The sequence below is a fragment of the Oryza sativa genome, chromosome 10 (assembly GCF_034140825.1).
Source record: "Oryza sativa Japonica Group chromosome 10, ASM3414082v1".
Classification (NCBI taxonomy): domain Eukaryota; kingdom Viridiplantae; phylum Streptophyta; class Magnoliopsida; order Poales; family Poaceae; genus Oryza; species Oryza sativa.
This window is the reverse complement of record NC_089044.1, coordinates 10439879-10464819: the sequence shown is the minus strand read 5'-3', so window position 1 is coordinate 10464819 and position 24941 is coordinate 10439879. Positions and strand designations below refer to the sequence as shown.

The 24941-nt window shown below is 38.5% G+C and overlaps 6 long non-coding RNA genes across 6 annotated transcripts; all 6 read left to right on the top strand.

Annotated features, from left to right (window-relative positions):
- Positions 1-1682: 1682 nt before the first annotated feature.
- On the top strand, positions 1683-2397 carry LOC112936698 (uncharacterized). The gene is made up of 2 exons (XR_003239123.2): positions 1683-1816; positions 2130-2397. It is a non-coding gene; the product is annotated as an uncharacterized lncRNA (long non-coding RNA).
- Positions 2398-3211: 814 nt separating this feature from the next.
- On the top strand, positions 3212-5532 carry LOC136353760 (uncharacterized). Its single transcript, XR_010737175.1, has 2 exons — positions 3212-3564; positions 5294-5532. It is a non-coding gene; the product is annotated as an uncharacterized lncRNA (long non-coding RNA).
- A 4207-nt stretch (positions 5533-9739) lies between these two features.
- On the top strand, positions 9740-10950 carry LOC107279162 (uncharacterized). The gene is made up of 2 exons (XR_001540505.3): positions 9740-9874; positions 10695-10950. It is a non-coding gene; the product is annotated as an uncharacterized lncRNA (long non-coding RNA).
- A 720-nt stretch (positions 10951-11670) lies between these two features.
- On the top strand, positions 11671-13809 carry LOC107279149 (uncharacterized). Its single transcript, XR_001540493.3, has 3 exons — positions 11671-12325; positions 12499-13197; positions 13403-13809. It is a non-coding gene; the product is annotated as an uncharacterized lncRNA (long non-coding RNA).
- Positions 13810-15418: 1609 nt separating this feature from the next.
- Positions 15419-16324, top strand: LOC107279171 (uncharacterized). The gene is made up of 2 exons (XR_001540512.3): positions 15419-15731; positions 16006-16324. It is a non-coding gene; the product is annotated as an uncharacterized lncRNA (long non-coding RNA).
- Positions 16325-20781: 4457 nt separating this feature from the next.
- LOC107279174 (uncharacterized) lies at positions 20782-21823 on the top strand. Its single transcript, XR_001540515.3, has 2 exons — positions 20782-20988; positions 21431-21823. It is a non-coding gene; the product is annotated as an uncharacterized lncRNA (long non-coding RNA).
- Positions 21824-24941: the final 3118 nt, after the last annotated feature.

The following is a 24941-nucleotide window of genomic DNA, read 5'->3' as shown; positions in this document are numbered from 1 at the left end:
GTACGTACGTACATAGGGAGCGATTAGCTGGTTTTTAGCTGGAATATATCTAATCTAATGGTTTTTAGCTGGAATATATCTAATCTAATGGTTAAGAATAATAGAACTACCGGTTAAGTGTAAATTGATGGTTGGATTTTTTTATAATTTTTTTCTAATTTATTAGATCTATCACGTCACATCTTAAAAGTGTTGGTAGAAGTGTAGAAATGCTATTACTCATGCTAACAATCTACTTGTAGTCGACTATTGTTTGTTATGGCTTGGTGACATGTTCTACTTATCTATTATTTATTGATAGTTCCTCACTTACTATAGTCCATTATCTTCGGTGCTCGATAACATAAGTGCTCGTTGGATGTCAACTAATTATTAGGTGCACTGTGCATCAATTCCTCATAAGCAATATGACTTGATGATTGGTGGATAGAACTTATATATTGTATTATGGTAACATACGATTGATATATTAGTGTCACATACCACAAGTTTGGATGTATGGAAAACATGGAAATGGTGGAAGTAGTACAATAAATAAAACTTTTGTCTAAAACTTTTATGCTTGCTTGCTTGTGCATTTTGTGGTGTTTGCATATGCAAGAATCATATTCATACTTAAGTTAACCTAATGGACTTAAGAAAAATACTTGGGACAACTCAAAAATCTGGGAAGAATTTGTGGTAACTTCTTGCTGATCTTAGAAACCAAATGTGAATTTTAGTTTAACTTATCAACTCATTAGATGGACCAAACAACTCTCTAAACACGTAAGCACAGGATTTTGACAGGTTTTCTGGAGCACTCTTTGACACTCTACCAAAATTCGACCTTGGACTTCTAGGCTGTAAGACCTGATCCAAACTGTAGTATAAACATTGCTTTATAACTTTGCCATTGGTTACTAACCCAAATACTGCCTGGAATTAATTTTATCTGGCGCAAAGTGGCATTGTCAACTTGCACCCTTTTGTTTTTCTCATGTAGGGGATGATACCGCCCTGATGTGAATGAATATACCGGAGCAACATGGCTTACGTGTTGGGCTACGCATATGTCTTGACTCAGGACTGCAGTCTGGGTCATTGGGCATAGCATGGGGCCATGTTGCTCAGAGGCCTCCTATAGCTAGTTTGACGCGTGGACCAGGCCTTCTAGATTATGCATGGTGGGTGCAACACATTGTCCATTCTATGTAGAATACGATCCGAACAGGACACCTTTATCCATAACGCTACTAATATTTATTTATATGCTCATGTCGCCTGATCCCATATATACAATACAATAGTTCGAGTATACCCATAAATAGCTGGGTATAGCATATCTATTGTTAACCCGCTAGGTATCGGGCTAGATAGAGGTGTTGTCTATAACGTACGAATTATTGTATTTTTCATTTTTACGAGTCTTGTTATTTTTTTAAATTTTTTAAATAGAATTAAATAACGCACTAATGATGGTTATTTAATGTGGCATATAGGACATCCATGTATGGGTGGAACGATCAGTGGCCATTCGATTTGAATGTCCCGTGTGAAAATTGGTTTGTAGGTTTACTTAATTCTACCTATATCAAAAACGAAAGAATTCAATGAGTAAGTACAACAGTGGTAGGTGGATAGCCACATATTTATTTTGCCAACCTTGCAGCATTAAATATCTTTTTTTACTGATAGTATATAAAGGTCATTTTCTATCTGGCTATACTTCGTACTTCATAGTCATAATATCTATATACTCAAAGAATGGATGCGAGAGCTGCAACCATCTTGTTGCTTGTCCTACTTATCTTTCAAGCAAATCCATCTTCTGCAGGTTAGTGTTTTCTATGGCTGTGTGCCCAAGTGCCCAACTCTGTTTGTACGTCCCTGCAGTCGACGAAATTTTTTCTGTGTAATCCAAAATATCCATTTCTTTTGAAACTTCAATCCAAATTTTCGCTCCGTATATGTTGATATATAGCTAGTTTTTCATCTGTCACCGAATACAAATCCAGAAAATCTCTACATACACATGCTATTAATTTCTCAAGTTGTTTGGCATTAAACACATATATAGTTTCACATTTTATTTTGCTTGTGGGTACTGCAAGCACAGTTATAGATATAACTCTTATTCGTTCTTGCAGAGGAGTCCTGCATTATCACTGGTGCAAGGATGTTAATGTGTATGCAACCGACATGCTTCTGCGGGTGTGAGCTCGACGCAGCAGTGCATCATGCACAGCTCAAAGATACCTGGTGTGAAGGATTTTTTAGAGGCTTTTGCCGATGTAAACTTTGCAATAACAGTTGAGTAATCGATCGATCTCTGCATATGTTGGCCTCTTATCGTAAGGGGAATAAATCTTTATATATATAATATTTCAAGCATGTTTATGGAATGTTGTGTGGATACATGAACGCGTGTGTTGTGGACCTCCACGTTTCTTATTGATGCATTCCCTATCCAATATATTGATCCTTCTGACCTGAAAAAAGTCTATGGGATATGCAAAAAAATTGCACCTTTGGATATTTGGGTTACAAATGCAAATTAAAGCAAGAAATTGGATTTTCAAACGCTTACCGAACCGTCTCTTAGACAAATTTGTCTCTTCTAACCAATTGGGTACACTTCCCTACCTACTTACCCCGATGGCATGGAGCCGGACAGAGACAAACTAACAATCGTCCCTAGCTCCCAAAGTAACAGCACCTCACTACCCTGATCCTTCATAAACATTGTTTTTTACTCCAACAGAAAAATTATGAATCCGTTACAATTAATTGTCCTTATATTTTGAAAATACCTCCATGGAAAATTGTTGGGCCATTCCAAGTGGGAGGTTTTATTTTTATATTTTCAAGGGTACCACATAAGCAATAAAAAATTTAATTGATGGTTAAAATAACTCACACAATGCATTGTGCATTGTTTTTGTTTCCTAGGCAAAACATGAAGAGGCAAGTAACATCGGAAACAACGTATTTATCTATGATTTCATCTAAATGAAACTCATTTCATCTATTTCTTCATTAATTACTTGTCACATCAAAAAAATGTTGACTTGATACCCTATTTAATAAAAATGAAACTCCCATTGATGATGGCCTTAGAAAACTAGTAGATACCTTCAGACTCATTTCAAATCTCATCACTCCTCAAATTAAATGTAGATTTGCGGGCCTGCGTGAAGGGTTGCAGATTGACCTACCAAAAGGAGGAAGATTGTCAAGGAGTGGGCCTCAAGGTGGCTTGGCCATAAGCCTACCCAACTGCATAAACATGAAGGTAACGTGGATATAGTTGGTTACAGTATATGCCATTAACAATGGTACACTGGTGGTAGGTGGTTCATCATTAATGTATTAATGCTACCAACCCTGCGCATTCAATAGTTATGATTTATGATTTTTTTTATTTAACTTCATGAGTCTATAAGGTGGTCATCTTGTATCCTCACTAATACTTTGACTAGAGTTGGTACAAAATTACCTCTGCGTAGTAGACAATGGATGCGAGAGCTGCTGCCATTTTCTTCCTACTCATACTTGTCTATCAAGAAAATCCATCTTGCGCATGTAAGTGCTCTCTCACTCTCTGACTCTATCTATCTATCTACTCTCCGTCCCATAAAAACTATTCCCTCCGTAGTTAAAGGAAGTCGTTTAGAATAATGTTTAAGTAAAACCTTGGGAATATAAATCATAAATAACTCTCAGGTTGTTGAGTTTGAAAATGTAAAAATTATATGAATAGATTTGTCTTGAAAAATACTTTCATAAAAGTATACATATATCACTTTTCAATAAATATTTTTATAGAAATAAGAAGTCAAAGTTGTGTTTTGGAGACCGTTTCGCTGTACAAAACGACTTCCTTTACGAGTATGGAGGGAGTATCAACCTAGTACCAGATGTGACACATCCTACTACTATAAACCTGGATATATAGGCATACCTCTGTCTAGGTAAGATAAGTAGTATTAGAATGTATTATATCCGGTATTAGGTTGTTGACTTTTTATGGGATGGAAGGAGTATTTCTCATAAATCTGGAACATCTGAGTATCAGATTAGGATCGGATACATAAAGAAACATTTATATGATTTGAAGACATGTATGTAGCTAGCGTGGTTTTCTGATTATATATATTTGGGGTAAATAGTCGGAGAGTTTTACATTGTATTTGATCTATACAATGTTGAGTGCATCAAAACAAATACAACGCATTAAACATAGAATTATCTATTTACCTTTAATATAGTACTACATGCAAGTCTTGATATTGTGGTACATGCATGTCACATTAATAAGTTATGTAATTTGTTACAACCTGGTTTTAAAATTTGGATAAGTCCGGTGCTTCTTAGAAACATTACGGCATGTAAAAAAACGAACAGTACTGCACAATGAGAAACATTACGGCATGTAAAAAACGAACAGTACTATCTCCGTGGTAGATAGGATGCTTGCAAACTGTCCATATTTTTTTTTTCATATGTAGCATTCTACACGTATAATTGGATTGTCTAAGTTAAACTGTTAGTGTAAATAGTAGCTTTTGTTTCCAGAAAACTGCTATTCAATCTCCGGAAAAATCAAACTATAATGACATCAAGGATAGCGAGAATGCAGCAGTAGTAAAGTTACTGCCTCTGTTTGTTGTGACTTCACGGAGTCTAACACTAGTACCAGAGTGTGTGCGCGCATGTTCTGCTACCTATCCAAATTCGTGTGGCACACTGGATGCATGAAGACTCCTACCTAGTCCGACATATTAATTTAAGAAATATTAGAGTTTTTATTTCAATTTAACAAATTAAACTTGTGCATATTGAATGTTGCATTCATTATATGCTCTGTAATGATGATCTATGTACTCCGTCCATTTCATATTATTTGAAAACGTTTTGACTTTTTTACTCAAACTTCTATAATTTAACCAAATTAATAGAAAAAAACGCAATATTTTTAATACATATCAACCATACTATCAAAATATATTTAATGCTATATATAATAAAACTAAGTTAATGTTGTATATGCTAATTTTTTCTATGAACTTGATCGAAGGTTTTTTTAAAAGGAAAATTTGACTACGAAGAAACTTAAGGTGTCTTATAATAAAAAAAAACGGAGGGAGTAGTGCTGAATTGACAGCTAACATCCATCATAATATTCCCTCTTCTTTTTTTTTCCATCATTGGTAAAATAGGATATGTACTACATTTGATTTTTCTAGTGAAAAGAGTAACAATTTTTATCTGCATATCAAGCTTTTAATATATTTATTGTTTGATTCTGCAGTAGAGTCCTGCATTTTCAACAGTGCTCGTTTGGTGACATGTTTCCCACCATTCTGCAAGGTTGCTTGCCTGGCCGATGCCAAAGCCCATCATGCCAAGTACAAGGATGGCTGGTGTGATGGATTTGTAAATGGCATTTGCGTATGTAGACTTTGTTTTGACAGTTAATTAATGCCTGTGTACTCAAGGGACTGTGATGTTAATAAAGCATTAATCCTATCGTCGCATGAATTTTAAAAATATGGAATGATGTGGATGCATGCGTTTGCCTGATGTTCATCCCTTTATATATATTTTTAAACACAATAAAAACATATGCACTCACAATATGTGCACACTCACCCCTATAGACACACGCACACCTGTCGATTTCTTATATCGCAATATTATTTATGGGGTGTACTAGATCAGGCCCTCAATGTGAGGTAATACCCTAGTCCAATTGGTTTAGATTGGATTTATGTCGATGTGTGCGGGTCAACAATGAAGTAGCTGATGACTCTTGTGAATGACGGAATGTCTAACCCCTTATGGTTTCTCCCGGCGCCCTTTATATAGATCTAGTGTCACCGGTAGTCAAATGGTAAGGTAGCCCTTATAATCTGAGTACACTGCTAGGGATACCATCTTTACTCCCGGTTTGCAACCCCCTTAGTCCCGGGTTACAAATCGGGACGTCCAATCTGGGACTAAAAATAAAATAATCGGCACTAAAGATGGTAGCACTATCATTTTTAGTTTCTTTTTTTATTATTTTTTGTTGCTTGCATATTGTCTTTTCTTTATTTTTTTCCAATGCCACAGATCAAATGCAACAACAACAAAATTATTTATTCCAACGCCATAGATCGAATCCAACAACATCAAAATTAACATCACAGATCCAATGCAACATCAAAATCATCCACAAATTCACAAAAAACATCTAAAACATCCACAAATCCACAAAATCATCCACATTATTTTTTCCACTGCCGACGCCCGCCACATGCTGCCTGTTCCGCCCGCTGCCATTGCCGCCCACCGCCTGCCGCCTGCTCCGCCCGATGACGCTGCCTGTTGTCGCCATTGACTCTACAACGGAGAGGGGAGGGGGAGGAGGAGGGCGAAGCAGCATGTGAAGGAGAGCTCTCGCCACCCGCCGCCACCACCGCTCGCCGCCCACCGTCCACGCCTCCGACGGAGAGGGGAAGGGGGGGTGGGGGAGGAGGGTGAAGTGGCGTGGGGAGCAGAGCTCTCGCCGCCCGCCGCCGCCTACTACCGCTGACGGAGAGGGGAAGGGGACGAAGGGAGGCGTGCGGGGAAGGAGAGGAGGCATGCGATGGACTGGAGGAGGACGCGACTTCGGAGAGAGGTGGAGGAGGACGCAACTTCAGAGATAAGGAGGACTGGAGGATTAAGGAGATAAGGACGAGGCGAGGAGGCGTGCGGCTCATGCGGCTCAACGCGATTTTTTCAATCTTTGTGTTATCAACCAGGACTAAAGATAGTGGGGGCCTGACACGACCTGGCGTCTATTTTGAACCGGGACTAAAAATATTTTTTAGTCCCGGTTACCAACCGGAACTAAAGATCATAAGGTTTTATTAGGCTTTTTAACCAGGACTAGAAATTAATGATCTTAATCCTGGTTCCAATTTGAACTGGGACTAATGTGACTTTTGCCATTTGGGCAAAGATCATTTCTCCAGTAGTGGTACCTGCCATCTATTTACAAGGGATAGAATTGGTTTCCTTATCCTATATATCATTCCTAGATTACAAGTTAGCTGCATGGGCCGCATGGGCCTAGCGCACTCGGCCCATCCCATGCTGCACGGCCCAAAGGACTCTTCTTAGGTACCTGGTTACTGTGTACCTCGCAACACTTTACACCTATGAACACCTCTGGAAGACTGGGCCAACATATCTTAAGATTGACGAAGTCACTACAGACGCCTCGCTATCGACGTTTACGTCGCCTACCACTGAAATAAAGATTAGCCGTAAATGCAAGCACCCGTATCAAATCTTGGATTTGAATTTGGCTGGGCTTGTTTCACCACAAGGAGTCTAACCAATTGAGTTACGCTCACTTCGCTAGTATGTGCCTTTATAGGAAGAGTAGTAGCTACTCGTCCCTCCTCCAAAAATAGATTCAGTTCCAAAGAGAGGTGAAACCAAATATGAGATGAATATGAACTTGTAGTTGGTTGAGATGAGAGAATAGCTGGAGCCTGGAGATGTAATTTTATTTTAAGATAAAATTTAAACGTTACAAGTATCTATATTTTGTATGGAAATTACTATACATACGACACAACTGTCCTACTCGCGTATGACTGAATTTGATCAACGGTCGTAAACGGTTGCAGTGCATATGAGCATGCTCTCCTTTGATTCATCTATGGTTGCATGTCTTTGGCTGTACATAATTTGTAGGACTTGGTCGTACATATAACGGTACTCATTTTGGACGAAGAGAATAGTTGGAATACCATACAAAGTGTGCCTGACTGTACGTTTTATAGCACAAGGCTGAGGGGAGAATGGGCATGGGTTCTGCCCGGTGATTGGTTTTACTAACGGCTTGTTTGGCAACGCGAGGGAAAGGGATTGAGAGTTTATACAAGGGAATTGATGGTGAGATTAAGATAGAAATTTAATTTTTAATCCCAGTATCTTGTTTGGTAGAGGTGGTGGAAATTGATAGGGAGTTTAGTTGGAGATTAGGTCATTAATGAAAACAGATGGCTGAGATTTGTTTAGGTAAAGTAAAGGAGGAATTCCCTCCCAATTACCACCACCTACCCAGGTTTTGAAAAGGAGGGAGTTCCTCCCTCAATTCCTTATCTCCATCCCACCAAAATTCCCATGTATCTCAACCAAACAAAGCAGTTAATAGCCTCCTCTCTCTAAACTCCCAATCCCTCGTGAAAACTCCCTCCAACCAAACGGGCTGTAAACGGTAAGGCAAGGAAATTTGCGAGTTTAATTTAATTTTGAAATTTTGTGCAAATTGTGAAACATTTTAAGGGGTACCTTTGTTTTGTTAGGACCCTTTTGACTAGGTCGAAGTGATTTTCTACTATTCAGGCATATGCAGAAATTTATGTATACTTAGAAAGTTAACCCGTCCTGCCAAAATAGAATAAATTCCCAGAGAGAGGTGAAGCTCAATGAGAGATGGTTGTGAACTTGTTGGTTAAGATGAGAGACTAGATGGAAATGTAATTATATTTCAAGACAACATTTAAACGTTAGAAGTAGATATTTTAGACTAAGGAAACAGCTGGAATACCGTACAGAGAGTGCATGACTGGATGATAATGCTGAGGGGAGAATGGGCATAGGTTCTAGTCGGTGATTGGTTTGTAAGGCAATGAAATTTGTGAGTTTAATTTAATTTTGAATTTTGGTGCAAAATGTGAAACATTTTGTGGGGTGCATCTTTGTTGTGTGAGTACCCATTTAACTGTCATAGTGATTTTCTGTTTTTGCTCTTACACAGCTCCGATTTACTTTTGATATAACGGAGGGGGCTGGTGCAATGTTTAAATTTGGGAAAAAAATAATTTATATATATTCTCTGTATAATGTCAAGTTTGAGATTTTTTTTCCATGCACTCAAATTCAAAGAATGTGATCAGCTCCCAAAAACATTATAAGTAACTTCAAGATGCATAAATTTATTTTTTCTATTGATATTTTTATAGTTACAGTTTTATTTCTTTCACTGAGAGAACTGACTACTGACCAAAGCACTCCAATAATTTAAGTTAGGCAAGATTTGCAGTTATATATTGGATGTCAGTTTTGGATGCCATTAGCTTGGTAAAATATATTGCAAATGTCATGGCTGTAGAACATTCAGGGGGAGTTAATTACCAACACAGTTACACACTCCAAGCAAAGGAAAAAGAGAAAATTACATTATTTTGACTTGTATGGAGAATTTTTTTGGTAAATGTTATCATTGCCTTGAAACATCTCAATTATTTAACGCCAGATATGTTGTTAATGATTTTTTTTCATGAACATATTAATTGCAATATTTAATTTGAGTCATATTTCTATGTAATCGTGTTTAATAAAATGGTTGCTGATAATAGTTTATCGTCCACCCATGCTTAGAAAGAAATATATTTTTTTTCAATCGTGATATCGTACGTTCCCGCACCTGATTGAATGATTCTTACGGATTTCATGAATAATGATTTTACAGTTAAACCTTGGAGGCAAAGAGATAGGATGAACTATGGCCGTTGGATCCAGTCGAACTAATGGATTGGAGAGTTCCTGTGCTAGCAGTATATTTAATTTACTACCAACATGAAAAACTGAAGAATTCAATGACAACAGGTATTCTAGAGGTAGGTGGATGGTCTTGTGTGTTAATCAATTCTGCCAGCCGCATGCAGCCATTACGTAATGCTGGTCTTGTTTTCGGCTGTTCTATAAAGAGGTCGACTTGTATCCTTAGTGACATAATACATTGGCTTCACTTGGTACGCAAAATTTAGGCACTCAGCAATGGATGCAAGGGTTGCAACCTCTCTCTTCCTACTTGTACTTGTAATTCAGGGGAAGCCATCGTGTTCCGGTTAGTGCTTTCTCTTTCAGTATCTCTATCTTTATCTTTGCCTCTATCTCTATCTCGTGTATCTCTCACCGTTTCTTTCCTCCCTCGCAAGTTTGGAATCTCTCTCTCCTCCCTCGCATGTATGGAGCACACGGGATATCCAGATTTATACAAAGAAAATTCTTAATTGTATCATTTATAATTCTCAAATTGAAAACATATGGTTCGTTTTTATTTGATGCTCAAATAGAACTTCTCAAAATTTTATAATGTCAAATGTTTGCATTACCAATATTTGGTAAGGTTGGGATCAAAAATTGTGTTTATTTTGTTGCTTGTGCGAGTTCTTTTAACCAATGTTTTTAGAATTACTAAACATCGAAAGTGGCCGCCAAATTTTGGTAGGTATTATTATCATTTTCATTTTCAATTTGTACTAGTATTATTAACCGTACAAAAATTTTAAAATCATGAAATGTGTAGTCGATCATAAAATACTTTCTGCTTTAATATAAGATAACAACTTGTGCAAATAATGGTATTATGTAAATACCATATCATAAATTTTTCAACTTTTTTTTCAACAAAAGTAAATAGAGAAATTAGTGATTTTCTATGCAAAAATCGACATAATGTCCATTTTCAAAAGTAAAACCTCATGGGTTGATCTTTTTAAAACTCCTACTTGAAAAAAGGTTTTGAAAAACTCCAAATTCTGATGTTGACCAGCAGTATAATATGTCTCACATTTGCTGAGCTTTTTTGATACCATGCATGAATGTTACGGAGAAAGGTTCTTAAAAAAGTGCTCTCGTATATCCCATGGATATGCTCTTTGCAGAGGATTGTCTGGTGCTCCGTATCCCCGACTTTGCATGTCCCTATGTCTTCCCACTGTGCAAGATGACGTGCGGGATGAGGGCAATTGGTCACCACGGCAAGGTCAGGGAGTCATGGTGCACAGGCAGAGGGAATAGTGCCGTTTGCAACTGTACTATTTGCATGAAGTAATCTACAAATACTGTGGCGAATAACTGAACGGTGCAATATATATGAAACTATTTGCAAATAATAATGAATAATAACATTGTGGACTATATTGGACCCGCGTATTAACACGGAGGGCTTTCTTCCCGCCTGGGCTAACAGGTGGTACGTGGGCCAAGTAGCGATATCATGTTGCTGGAGGGGATAAGGCCAATTTGTAACCCAATATGTGGGTAGATTAGAGATAAGATATAAATCTCTCTATCCCGACTATGCTGGAAGGATGGAAAGGAACCACTTGTAATTTGGATTCCCACATACATATAAGTGAAACAGGGAGACCCTCACAGGGACACATCCACATACTTGGTTGAAAACTCTAGACATAAGATCCAATCAATGAAAGGGACTAGGGTATTGTCTCGTTCCATGGGCCTGAACCTATAAAAAAAATCTTCCTTGTGTCACCATTAGCTTATAAGTGTTTCCATATACCCCATAATTTTGTTGCTGATATCTAGAATCAATAGTTAGTTGGCACGCCACGAAGAGAGTGTCTAGGTCAACGTTCTTCCTCAGATCGCTTCTTTTACTCCGATAGTATTGCAGATCAGAATCAATGCTAAGAAAATGAATGCATTTCCATACCATAATAAAAGAAATTAAGTGTAATAAATAGAGAATTGGATCATGTCACATGACTTATTCCATTTATACTCTATGCGATCTTACGGAGCCTCTCTTTCCGATCTCAATGCTTTTCACCACTCCACTGAAAATTTCCTCTACCCCTACCGTACTCTAGCTTGGTTGTTTCCACCATTTTTCCAGCTTCAGCCCTAGGGTTGAGATGGTGGTGGGACTGCCACATGCGCGCGCGCGCCGAGCCTGCTGGCCGAGGCCGTGGGCGAGGCATGGCATGCGTGCGAGACGAGACATCTACTCTTCTTCATGAAGTTACTTTTTTATGAGGGAAAAGCGTAACTGACAGAAACTCGTTACTTCAGAAACGGACGGAGCAATCAATCGGATTAATTCCTTTCGGAAACGTCTCTCTCTAGTGCTAGTTATCTCCCCGGATAGACAGAAAGCATTCTTCTATTCATCTCCCCCTGACTCTCTCTTTCTTCTTCGGTACACACCTTCCAACCTTCTGTTCCTAACATTCTTCTATTCATCTCCCCTGACTCTCTCTTTCTTCCTTGATACACACCTCCCAACCTTCTGTTCCTGTGCTGCTTCGGCCTCCCTGGTTCTGAGCACCTGCATGCATAAGTACTCAGGATGAGCAGGCCTCCAAAACTCTATTCAGCTAAGTACATGCACGGGTAGGGGGAGTTTTAGGGAGCGCGTAGAACACATGACTGCTCTCTGCACTACTTCCTCTATGTCGACTACTCCGATCCTGTCCACTACCAGAAACGACGCCAATGGAAGGGGAGGGAATAACAACAACAATGTCTCTTCATCCAGAGCATTCTCTGGGTATATCACTCTATTGACCTTAGTATTAAACATATTTTTAGATGATGCTATTACTGTTATTAGCATGTTCATATTTAGCACTGCAACTTAATCATTGTTTTATACACATGTCATGCTTACTACTATGTTTTTCTACATTAAAATATGCGGACTTATGACTAGATTTCCAACAGTATTGACATGAAGGCAGCTGGATGGGAGCCTGGAAGGTGTACGAAACTGTGAAATGTGAGATTATGGGTGACGTATCCAATGGCTGCTCGCTTGGCTCGGTGTTATGGGAGTCAAACCTACAAATTAATAATATGACACAAAGTGGAAAAAATATGCAATTTTGTGTCACATGTCTACATATATATCCTGCCTGGCTCTCTGTAGTTGTGATGTCATTTATCTTCATGATGCAATAATGACTTAAGAAACGTATTCTATACATTATGATGTTTTGACATTCAAGTGGACAACCACAGTCATGCTGACAGTTGCATCCACGAGCAGTTCAATAACCTTTTTGTTTGTTACACACATTTTCTGATGTTTCAGAGCCAACAAAACGACAGAGTAGCATTGCTGTGTATTGACCCTCCACCGCTAAGAGAAGCAAACAAAACCATGATATATGCCAACTTAACCAGTGTTTGGACCTGGGAGGCATAGGCTAGACATAAGTTATTTGGATGGTTATCGAGTTTACTAATTGATATCCCATCTTTAGAAGGCTATAAATTCACATCTCCTACAACTATCTTAGCATACCCTCTTTCGTATAGACCAAAAGGAAAAGCCAACAAACAAGAACATGAACAGGAGAAATGTTACACTTTATTTCCTCGTGCTACTTGTGCTTGCAGGAAGTACTGTGACTCATGCAGGTTTTCTATCTCCGCCATTCTATTTATCCATGCATCCTTATCGTTTATGTCATGCATGTTGAACCTAAAATAGATTAACACATCACATGGATGCAATGTTTCTTCTCCACTCATTAGTTCTATTGAAACATGCTTAGCAATGTGTGTTTCAAAGGTTAATTACCTTCACGAGTTGTGGATTTATTTTACCTTTGGTTCTACCCAGAGAATTGCTACGACTACGCTTTTGAAAAGCTGGTATGCGTGAAGCCTCTGTGTTACCTGAGTTGTCTCACCTTCTTCTAGAAGCATACCAAGAGCTACCGGTGCGAAGGAACCTTTCTACATCGCTCGTGCGTCTGTTATGCTTGCTATTAGTAAACACTTTGCAAGGAAAGTACCACTATAAACTGGGAAATAATGTTCACACATGGGATGCATACTGATCATAGTGTGGTGCACCTTGTACTACAACTCGATTAGTTTCTCATGCAGATCCAATGGTTCGTAACGAGTGTAACAAGTTATTTTCATTCGGTGAGATGGAAGATAAAAAAACAGTGAAGTAGGTATCCCTCGCCTATAGCACTTAATGGGGAGAAATCTATTTATTGTGTGGATTTTCAACTTTCATTGTGTTTTTCCCTAGTGTTGTGTGTGGTCATAAGGTGAGGGCTCATGCATCAACCTTGAGCGACAATGCTAGGGAAATTTCTTCGGAACCATGAGAAAATGAAAATCCCGTAATCCAAATATGCCCTTTCAGAAAATGTAACCATTTAGAAAAACTATAATCAGGATGAAAGAAATTTCCTGTGTTAATCTTGTCATGCGAGAAGAGAACAAGGGTCACTTCTCAAAAGGAATTATAAAATTCAAATGATGCTAAGCTTTGAGGACAATCTCCTGAAAACCATACACTATATTCTTCTTCTGTGAGGTCAAGACACAAGAACTGCACCATTCCGTACTTACATGAATGCAAGTAAATAACTCCCTTGTTTCGTACCAACTATACGTTTTTTGCATATTTCAATTCCTAATCAGAGTTATACTTGCATAAGTTCAGTTAGGAATCAATTCGCTTGATGCAACCATTTTAATCACATGGATGGTATGGAAAATTCTGCATGCTCTTTCCCTATATGAAAATCGGTAAACCTGATCAGAATTCCACTGGCTGGTTAATGTGCTTGTGCTTAAAGAAAAGTTCAGCAAAGGAGACCAGCGCTGCACTATGATTTTGGAAGGAAGGTTGTGCAACTCTAGCACGCGAGTGACCAAATGAGAATAGACAAGGCTCAACCGGTCAAAACATTATGATCATTTTTTTAAAATGTTGTAAAGTGAAAAATTGTAAAAAAAAAGTACTCCTTTTATTAATGATTAAAGGATATGATGCTTGATCATTCGTCATGCAAATTTACAAACCAATATAACCCAGGCTTAAAATATCACTAATTACAAAACAAGTCACAACAAAATAAGTAGTACTATATAGTTTTGAATAAGCCATATGGTCAAATGCTATGTCCAAAAGTCAGCAACGTTCAAAATGGAGGTGCTAATACTGTAGTTTCCTGTGACACATATTATGTTGTCTTCTTGTTGGTGTCATCATTTTGTATCTTTTAGGCTTACACAATTGCGGTCCATATATATCTTGCTGTGAGCTATATACGGTGGTTTTGACCACTTCCTAATTCCACCAGCACTATGTTGTCATAAGAGCTGTCATAAGCAACTAGATAAGTGTACACGCATGCATTCAGTTGAGTGGTGCTTGTTCTCACCATGCAACAGCGAGCATATTAGCACTGTTATGCTTTAACCTCCACCACTGGAGGTACTACTATAAGACCAAGAAATGTCCACTCGGCCCAAGAATGTAACTAGGTAAAAATATATAAACAACTATGTGAGGCTCAATATGTATGTTTTGTCATGTTTAGTTTGACAGAAGAGTAACATCCTTAAGATCTCAAATTATCTGTATTTTTCATGAAGCAATGCCTTGTAATTAAATTATGATGGCAAAAAACTTGTCCACTTGCTTCTTGATGAAGTCTAGGCACTCTAGACTTCTAGAGCATCTCTTGCAGATGAAAAAAAAACTGTACCATAATGTACATGAATAACCACAATATTTTCGATTTCTTGAGTTTGAAATATCACAGCTGGAAACAATTAAATGCTATATGTACCAATCCCACCATTCCTTAAATGTAAGATTAAATATGTATTGCTCCAAAGTCAATTAATGTCTACGTTACAGCTAGTCATGGCATACATCATTTGCTAAATCTATTTATTGAATTTTAATATATATATTTTCATAAAGAAGGCTATAAAGACAGCACTCTGGAGAATTCGGTGTTAATTGGCATTTTCCTTCCTTTAAGGTGGGTACATATAAATTTGCATCCTACATCCACCTTGGCTTACCCTCTTTTGTGTATACCAAAAGAAAAACCAACAAAGAAGAATGGAGAGAACTGGTACTCTGCTTTTCCTCATGTTGATTGTGCTTCTAGGAAATTCTTCGATTCATGCAGGTTCTCTCTCTCTCATGTCTTTGCATGGATGCCTTTTCTATCTATCTATCTATCTATATTTATCTAAAAGCAGATATCTATATATACTGTGAAATACGGCTTTCAAAATATGTCCTGAATTAGTAGATGCTATCAAAGTGTTGGGGTGCCACGTGCTAGAAGGAAGCGACTCAAAAACTACCTTTCCAACTGAATGCTAGGTTCTACTACGTTTCGAAATCATTCCTTTCACATGTTAACACATTTTTATTTCTATTTAATTTGCCCTGTACAGAGGAGCATTGCAACAGCTATGATTTCGCAAAGCTCGTATGCGTGAAGCCACTGTGTTACCTGAACTGCAAGATCTTCTTTCGGAAGCACCTGAGGAGCTACAGCTGCGAGGGCACCTGGCCACAACGCAAGTGTGTCTGCTACGCCTGCGATGACAATTAGACAACTCAGTCAATGGAGACAAGCACCATAATTGAACTGGGGAAATAACATTTGCTTATAGAAAGCATCTTGATCGTAGTGCATGTTTAACTGAATAACATGGAATTTTGAAGTCAGTATGATTTATATGTTATACATCTTGATTAGTTTTTGATGCATGGTCTGGAGGTAATATTATTAAATAAAATGTCAGGAGCTAATCATTTTTTTTCATTGCAGTTGGTGGATTGATTGATAATTAAATTTGAAAATGAAGTAGAGACAGATCGTACCATGCCTATATTGAGTGGAATATCTATCTAATTATATGTCCTCCAAACTTCATTTTGTTTTGTTTATCGGTGTTTTGCATGTGGACGGTGCACGATCAGGTCGATGGTTCTAGTGAATGACCGACGGTTCTGGTTATGCTACAAAATAGGATCAGATTAACCGGGAGCAGCGTGCACCGCGGGAATAACACGCGGTGCCGGGTATTGTCATCAGCATGCATCCCTCGAACGTAGTGGAATACGAACTGTTGTGGAAAACAAGCCAGCAATCCAGCAAAGCACTTCCAAAAACCTTATGAGTGCCTTCTCCCGATGTAGGGCGTTGAAGGCGAAGGTTCTGGAGACCTGCTCTCCGGGTTGTCAGTGCATGCCAACGAGCAATAGCGTAGTATAGAGGAGGAGGCAAACCTTCGATTGTTTTTGCGTGCTTTGCGAGAAGGCGACAGCGCGGCTTATATAGAGATAACATGACGCGTCATCAGGATGCCTGCATGAACTGCAAAGTGCGTAACCAAACCGGATAAGTCACACGTAACCAATATGGACTCCACGCTGCTCCACGCACATTAGGTTTCCAAAAATAAAAACCGAAGTTTGCAGCAAAACAAAACTATAAAAGGAAATCGCGTCTGCCTAAGCATGAGGAGCCAATTTTGGTGGACCATTTGTTTCTCTAGTTCTTTTCATCACACATGTCTCTAGACCTCCCTTTAGGGGAGGTCTCTCTGTTCTAGAATAAGCAAGCTGTACTAAAGGTTCACATCTAACCACTTCTCATGAGGAGGGTCTTTGTATTTTTTTTAAGTAATTATTCTCTAAGTCCAATAGCAACTACTTCGTCAACTTCCTAATCTGTCATGCTAGGCTAGATCGCCCTCCAAGCGATAAAATGTTGTAGTAGCCAGAATTCAAGGCAGCTATAGTGAGGAGCAGCATCAACAGGATGACAATACACATGTCGTCAATGTTGTTGACAGATGAGGTATGATGTTGTATCTGAGATGTCCGTGCCCGAACCATTTCATATAGTGTTATGTTGTGTTGGAGGGGCTTCTTCTTTTCTACTTCCATTGGTTGGTGTTGGCAAACGAAGGCACTAGGGGCGAAAAGTTATCAGATCGGATCGAATGGATCCAGTATTGACAAGGGCAGGGTGGCAAAGGAGCCAGTACGACGTGATAGAAATGTGGACTCGGGTTGCATATCAAGATCGATTCAACGTGGTTTTTGGTGCAACAGGAGTTGTCAGGAAGTAGAAGGTAGAATGTTAGTTTTCCAGTATTTTCTTCTTTTATTTGTTTTATCAGTTCTTAGTTATGTGACTTGGAATCTAAGTATTCATGTAACTTTTAGCTATGTATATCCACTTCTAGATATAGAGTATCACGATTTCTATCGATTATCTTAAAAACATATACTGGCTATCTGCATCTTCTTAACGTTTACATAAGAGCGGTCTAGATCTGTCTAGCTTGGAGCTATAGTTGTCATCTTTTTGATTGACATGAGAGTCAGCTACATAGTATACTTTATGACGTTCTGATATGCAGCCGTGCTTGTGCAGACAATTGCACACCCGTGCACTTCCATTTAGAAGCCTTTTGTATTGTTCTGCTATCTGCCATAGTAGAGTACATAAGCATTGTTGTACTTTGGCCACCATTGGGAGATACAAACAAATCCATCATGTGTGCCAACTCAATTAATTAATGCTTGTGTGCAACCGCAGCGATTTAATTTACTCTGATGACATATATAAGAGATTGTATAATTTCATATTGGTTTGTAATTAAGAACTTATCCTAATTATTTATACACTAACAGAAAACATGTAATTTTTTTATGTACAACGGATCGAATGTTTGCCTTGTACAATGGAGCAGCGTAGACTACGTATAATATATTACATGAAGAATTTTAATGATTTTGAGATGACAATTATAGAATGAAACATAGAGGGATATATCATCTGTGATGCATCATGTCCATGCATGGATAGTGGTTCTTAGGTTGCAGTGGCATTTTTAAAATTTGGCAAAGTTGCAGTGGCATGGATCTAATTAACCCTAAAAAATCATTAAATTACTAGTCGTTCTTCGCTAACCAGTGATAGGAAATATTTTACTAACCATAGTACGTGAATAATAATTTTTTTTACGATGGTTCATGCTAGTGCTATTGTTACAACCATTTTGTGAGTGATAAAATTACACGCATGTCAGTAATTCAGAACAAGTACAAAGGTTATACTGGTACTAACCAGGCTCGAGGCATGCAGCATCATTCCATCAAGTTTAATGACAACACCTCAATACATCAGCCTACAGGTCCACAGCACTCAATAGGAACCATATTACAGTTACAGGTAAGTTCAAGACTTCAAGTGTTCACACACAGTGACAAATACAAAATCATTACAACCAAAATGACATAAGTGGTTCTTAGGTTCCTTGCAGCCTCTAAGGATTTTCTCCAACAACACCAATTCAATTCATGAAAGCAAAATACATCCATCATCTTCTAGTCTCAATTCTCAAATAGCAAGTTCCTACATAAGTAGTTCAGTACACAAAGTAGAAACCACATTAGTTGTGCGTCACACTGACAATATTGACTAAGGAGGGAGAAATCAATTTATATTTTGTTGTTGCATAAGAGTGGCACAAGTGAATCGACAAACAATGTTCAAGAGAGAAGGAAGCAATAACCTGAAGACCAAAATGTAGCTTATTATTTGTCCTTCTCATCAATTGCAAAACAAAGAATTATAAAAGAAATAAAGAATTAGTTTGTAGTTAGAAGAAAATCAACTAATTTTATAACAACACAAGTGCAAATTATATATACCTTTGTACTTGTTTTGAACCCTTGTGAGCACATTAGAGCTTCTAACATCTTAGTAGTGAGCCGACTAAGATGCTCACTAAGGTCTCTCCCACTAGTGCTAAAGCTAATTCTGAAGCAACTGTGCTAACATGAATTGCAAATACTTCTCTATCTATCCTCCTCAAAATAGGGAACTGAGTTCTAGCCACCTTCCACCAATTTGAAACATTGAAATTATTTGTATGAATATCCACCAAATCATCATCCAAGTAATGGTCTAGATCTGGCCTTTTGGTTGCAGCACGGCACTAAAGGCTGGATAAGAAATCATTTGTGCCAACAAGTGAAGGTGTTGTTGATTTGGTGACATCTTCATCCTCCTTAACATGGTACTCACACATCAATTGAGCCATTGAAATTTTCATTTCATTAACCTTGTCCTTATGCATTCTTTACCAGTTGTACCAAGTAAAGACTCATAACACATAAGCAGAGTTAGAGTTTTAAAGCGAGGATCAAGAAGAGTTGCAATGCCCATTAGTTCTTGAATGTCTGACCAATACTTATCAAACTTGGTTACCACGTTAACAGACATGGCCTCTACTAATGGATTGCCACAAACTGACCACCACATAATTTTCTTTCTAATCTCAACAATCTTGGTGAAATAAATAATAGCAGTTACATACTCAGTTCTAGATAACATCTCAGTTATGTCATTAAACAATCTAAGCCTCTGCACAACATCCTCAGCAAACTTCCATTCTTTCTAACTTGGCAAAGACTCATATTACTTGTCTACACAGCTTGCTCTCATGAAAGCAGCCTTGTAGGGCACAGCAAAACTAAGCATTTTGAGAGTGGAATTCTATCTAGTCTTGCAATCAAGGGATATCTTTTTGTCTATAGTAACTTTAGCATACTTAGCTATCTCCTCAAATTTTTCTATCTTTTTTGGGGTGGATGTCCAATAAGCTACATTTCAACGGATGTTCTCAATTGCATCTTTCTACTCATCAAATCCGTCCTTTAAAATTAGATTAAGGATATGGGCAACACAACACATATGTAACACTTTCCCATCATTCATAAGCTTACTTTTGCTAGTATTTCTCACAAGCATAGGGATTACCACATCATAATCTGGAGTCCTAACCTGATTCCAATGGAGTCAAAGTGATGGCAATGATGTCGGTGACACTGCCATGGCTGGCCAGCAAGGGGAAGGGAGAGAGAAGAGAAGAAGAAATTGGGGAACAAGATGGAAAATATGACGGCGACAGCATGGTTCTAATTTTACCTATATTTGGATGGCATAGATATGAATACACGAATTATGATGGTATTTATCTAAAACAACACATTTATAATTCCATGGATCCAATTAACCCTTTTTTATAAACTTTCTCAAACTTAAAATAAGTTTGACTAAAAAGAGTCAAAGTGACACAATATGAAACGGATGGAGTATTATTCTTTAGACATATTGGACTTCAATAGATCCATACGGCGCAGCCCCTTACATTTCTATTGCTAGTATCCTGCATGCCACAACAAATATTTTGTCTGTAGTAAGTAGAATTATATATAAGAATAGAAGCATGATCGTCTTCTTTGGACAAGAAGCATGATCGTCTTCTTTGGACACTCCAAGATGGACACGAGAACGGCGCCTCTTTCCTTCCTCATAGTACTGATGCTAGTCACAAATTCTGCATCTGCTGGTTTGCCTCCTGTCTCCTTTTCTGCTTGTGATTCCCCCACCCATTTTGCTAGTGTTCTTCCATCACTTCTCTTGTAACTCTCATGTTGGGTATTTCAATAGTTCTCTTTGTAGCAAACCCCACATGGTCTAATAATCGCCAAAAAAACCACATGACCCCTTTTGATTCTACAGATTTATCAAACATGAGTTTCTTTGAGACATGCTTTAGGTAGTTGACTTAGACGAAGCATATAAGGATTCTTGTTTTTAATAATCGTATGCTAATAGGCAGTAGTTACTTGGGTTAGATTTCTTACCCCATTTTCTCTCTTCTTAATCCAATAACATGCACATTTCCTGTGGGTTCTCAATTATGCGATTCATTTTGCATACATTATACAAAAGTATATAATGATCACTTTTCTGATGAGGCCACATGTACACACATCTTTCTTTTACAGATGAATGCAACATAGTCACTGTGGATGTAACTTGGTGCACAAAGATTCTGTGCAAGCTTGGATGCATTGTATACAGGGCCTCGCACGGTGGGGGCAAAATTAAACAATATTGGTGTGAGGGCAGTTGGAAGGGAGGTGTATGTTATTGTGAAATGTGCCATGGGTGATATATCCATGGGCTGCCTGCTTTGTAGCTATATGCCATGAGAGTCAAACCAAGAATAAGAGACAAATAATAATATGTAATTTCCCATGACTGGTATGCATATATACAGTATGGAGATATGATGTGTTTTCCTCTTCCCATGTCATCATTTTGCATGGTTTTAGGTTCACAAAGGTGCCGTGATCAATACATATCTAGCTATCAGCTATGTATGGTTGTGTCGTCCACTTCTTCATGTCACCATTTCACTTTTTTTTTCTATGTTGGTATAAGAGTCGTCTATATATATTAGGATGTTTTGACATGTTTTAATCTGTGCATACACAGTTGTACACACATGTAGCCCTTTGTTATGTTCCATGATACACGGCTATGTTCTTCTGTTTTAGAACAATTCATAGTGGGAGAGCACAGCAGCACTTTTGTGCTTTGGTCTGCACCACTGGGAGATACAAACAAATATATGATGTATGCCAAGTTAATGTTTCTTTGGATTTAGCACTACCTGTTGAACCGAAATCATTTGGATAGGTGTGAGCTACATATATTAATCCAACCTCTTCGTACATATAATTCTTGTTGATAAAGGAGGTAAATATTTCCTAGTTTTTTATTCATGAAAGGTAAAAGTCACACTTATCAACATCTCCAATATTTTTTTATATAGTAGTACCAAAAAAACATTGCTTAGATTTACATTTTACTGCTCTACACTAGAATGCACTATAAAAGGATATCTAGGGATGAATATCAAAGGGATCAAGACAATGGATTTGCATACTGTCACATCCAGAAATTTAGCCCAAATCTCTAGAATATTCTGTGTATAAATCCCTGTCTAGGAATCAACCAGGGTACACAAAACGACAAATAAATATACAAATCCAAACGTAAATACTCCGTAAAGCATAAAATACTTAGAGAAGAGGCACTTAGTCCTCACACCGACAAGAAAACTGCAGCGGAAAAAGACGATTCTAGCAGGGCTTCAGCTCCACTCCACAGGCAAAACTCAACTGGGGTTATAAGCCTTGGTCCTCTAACTTCATCTTCAGCTCAGAAGCACTACACTTCTGAAAGGGGGAATACTAGCAAGGCTGAGTATAACCACCGTACTCAGCAAGCCACACCAATGATGCATTCGTGCAAGGGAAGACAAAGAGGGGTTTGTGGCTATTTGCATAAAGGCGGTTGTAAACATTTATAGTTGAAAACAGTAAAAAAGCAATATTGAATCTCCACTGAACAACGCTACCCCACGTTGAACAGGCCCAACCAAACCACCTGAACTACACCAGTTTATTAAGTCAAGTTAATTAATAGAGTGCGACTTATCACAGTGAGCTGGTTGATCACCCATAACCGTGGGCTCGGCTATTCAAATACTTTTACTCTGGCTAGAGGTGCACAACTATACCCACAAGACACAACCCACCGGCATGTTACTGCGCCCGGCCGGACAAGTCACCATGTCGATTGATTGTGACAAGACCCTTCGCATAACTCCCCCTAACCAATAGCACCCACTTCAAGTTTCCCCCCCCCCCCTCCTTTTAGCCAAGTCGAGCAGCCCCCTCTTGCGCCTTTGGTGAATCCAGAAGCAACATAGACCACAGCATGGCCCATCCATACTCCATCACGCCAACCCTTGCCTTGGTACGTTAGAAAGGGGAAAGTTATACTACAAGTCCAGCAGTTGCCCATTCTTGCTTATGGTAAGTGCGGTAAGTCTTCCAGGGATTCCCGAGAACCGGTCCTTAATTTCCATGGGTGCGACTTAGCAAAACCATGCACCCACAGCCCACCATTATGTCATATTTTAGTTGGAAAATTGCGACCAATGAAACATGGCCAGATGTCTCGAGCCTACGGCTCATCAAAATGCTAAGTGTGAGTAATGTAGTTATCCCATTTTGTGAGCTAGCGGTAATTAAGCATGTCTTAGCATATATAATTCTAGCTAGGTCAATATAAGAAACAAAGCCTAGTCAAATTATCACCCAAAGTTTGACAAAGGACGGATCACAAGTAAACACGGCACAATCGAGTAGATAGGTAATACCATAATCCCATGTAATTAGCAAAACAAGCAATTTTATTTGCAAACAGTAAAACATTTGTAAATTAGGTTTAACATGCTCAAGGGGAATGTGTGACTTGCCTTGCTTCTTCAAAAAACCTTCTGAACTCTTATCCTCGTGAACGCGATCTTCTTAAACGGCAGATTTTACACGCTGGCACGCAAAACTAGGAAAAACTCTAATAAAAACTAAATAAACAACACATAAAAGTAAACAAATATGTAGAACTCAATTTTAGATGAATTTTGCAAGCTGATTGGCTCAATTGGAGTTCGTATAAATTAGTTTTGAATTTTAGAAGTTTTGAGCCATTTAAATTAATTTCAGAAATTAAACCAAATTATGATGCAATTATTAATTATTTTCTCAAAGGAAAAGGACGGTGCTGACATCATCAAGGGTCCGGCGGGACACGCGGGCCCCATGAGTCAATGGCACAAGGAGGCAGCCCACGCTGAACTCGGTCCACTGCGGCTCGAGTGCGGGCGCACCACGTGGCAACCACGTGGCGGCCACGACATCCGGGTAGGGTGAGGTGATGCCGACATGGCGCTGAGGTGGCGCCAACATGGAACACCCACATGGTTGGCACAGATCAGCCAGAACCGATCAGGTGGCTGGGAGTGGCCAAGCGGAGTAGCAAGGCGGGCACGCATGACAGCGGCTGACTGATGGGCTGTAATAGACCCAGAAATTGTAAAGCCTTGAATACATATTATAATCAGTGAAATGGGGTCCCCTCTGTCTTTTGAGATTATTTTGCTCGTTTTTGGATTTTTCATGCATCCGTCAATTCATTCATATACATTGAAACTAGCTTGGAACGATTTTAATAATTAATATGTGTGTGAAAAAATCCTGGAAAAATTCACAAAATTACTATACATTATGGAATACCCTCAGTTAAATTGGCATTATTTTATCGGCTCATTTGGTACCTCAAATTATTTAGTCAAACCAGTCAAAAACTGGAATTAAAACATATCACTTAGTCCTCTTTCAAAATCTACCACAGCAAAACCATAAAGGGATCCTTGATCCTTGATCCTTGATCCAATCTTGTCCACTAAAGGTTGCAAATCAATCTTCTTCAATTTTCTGGTGTGCAGAGGCAACCCAAGGTATTTGCAGGGGAAGTTCTTTTTGTTTCCAGGGAAGAAGGTCAGAATGTTATCCAAATCTATATCAGAGCATGAGATTGGATAAATCTCAGTTTTACTCATATTGGTGTGTAGGCAACTAATTTGAGCGAAAAAAAGTAGAA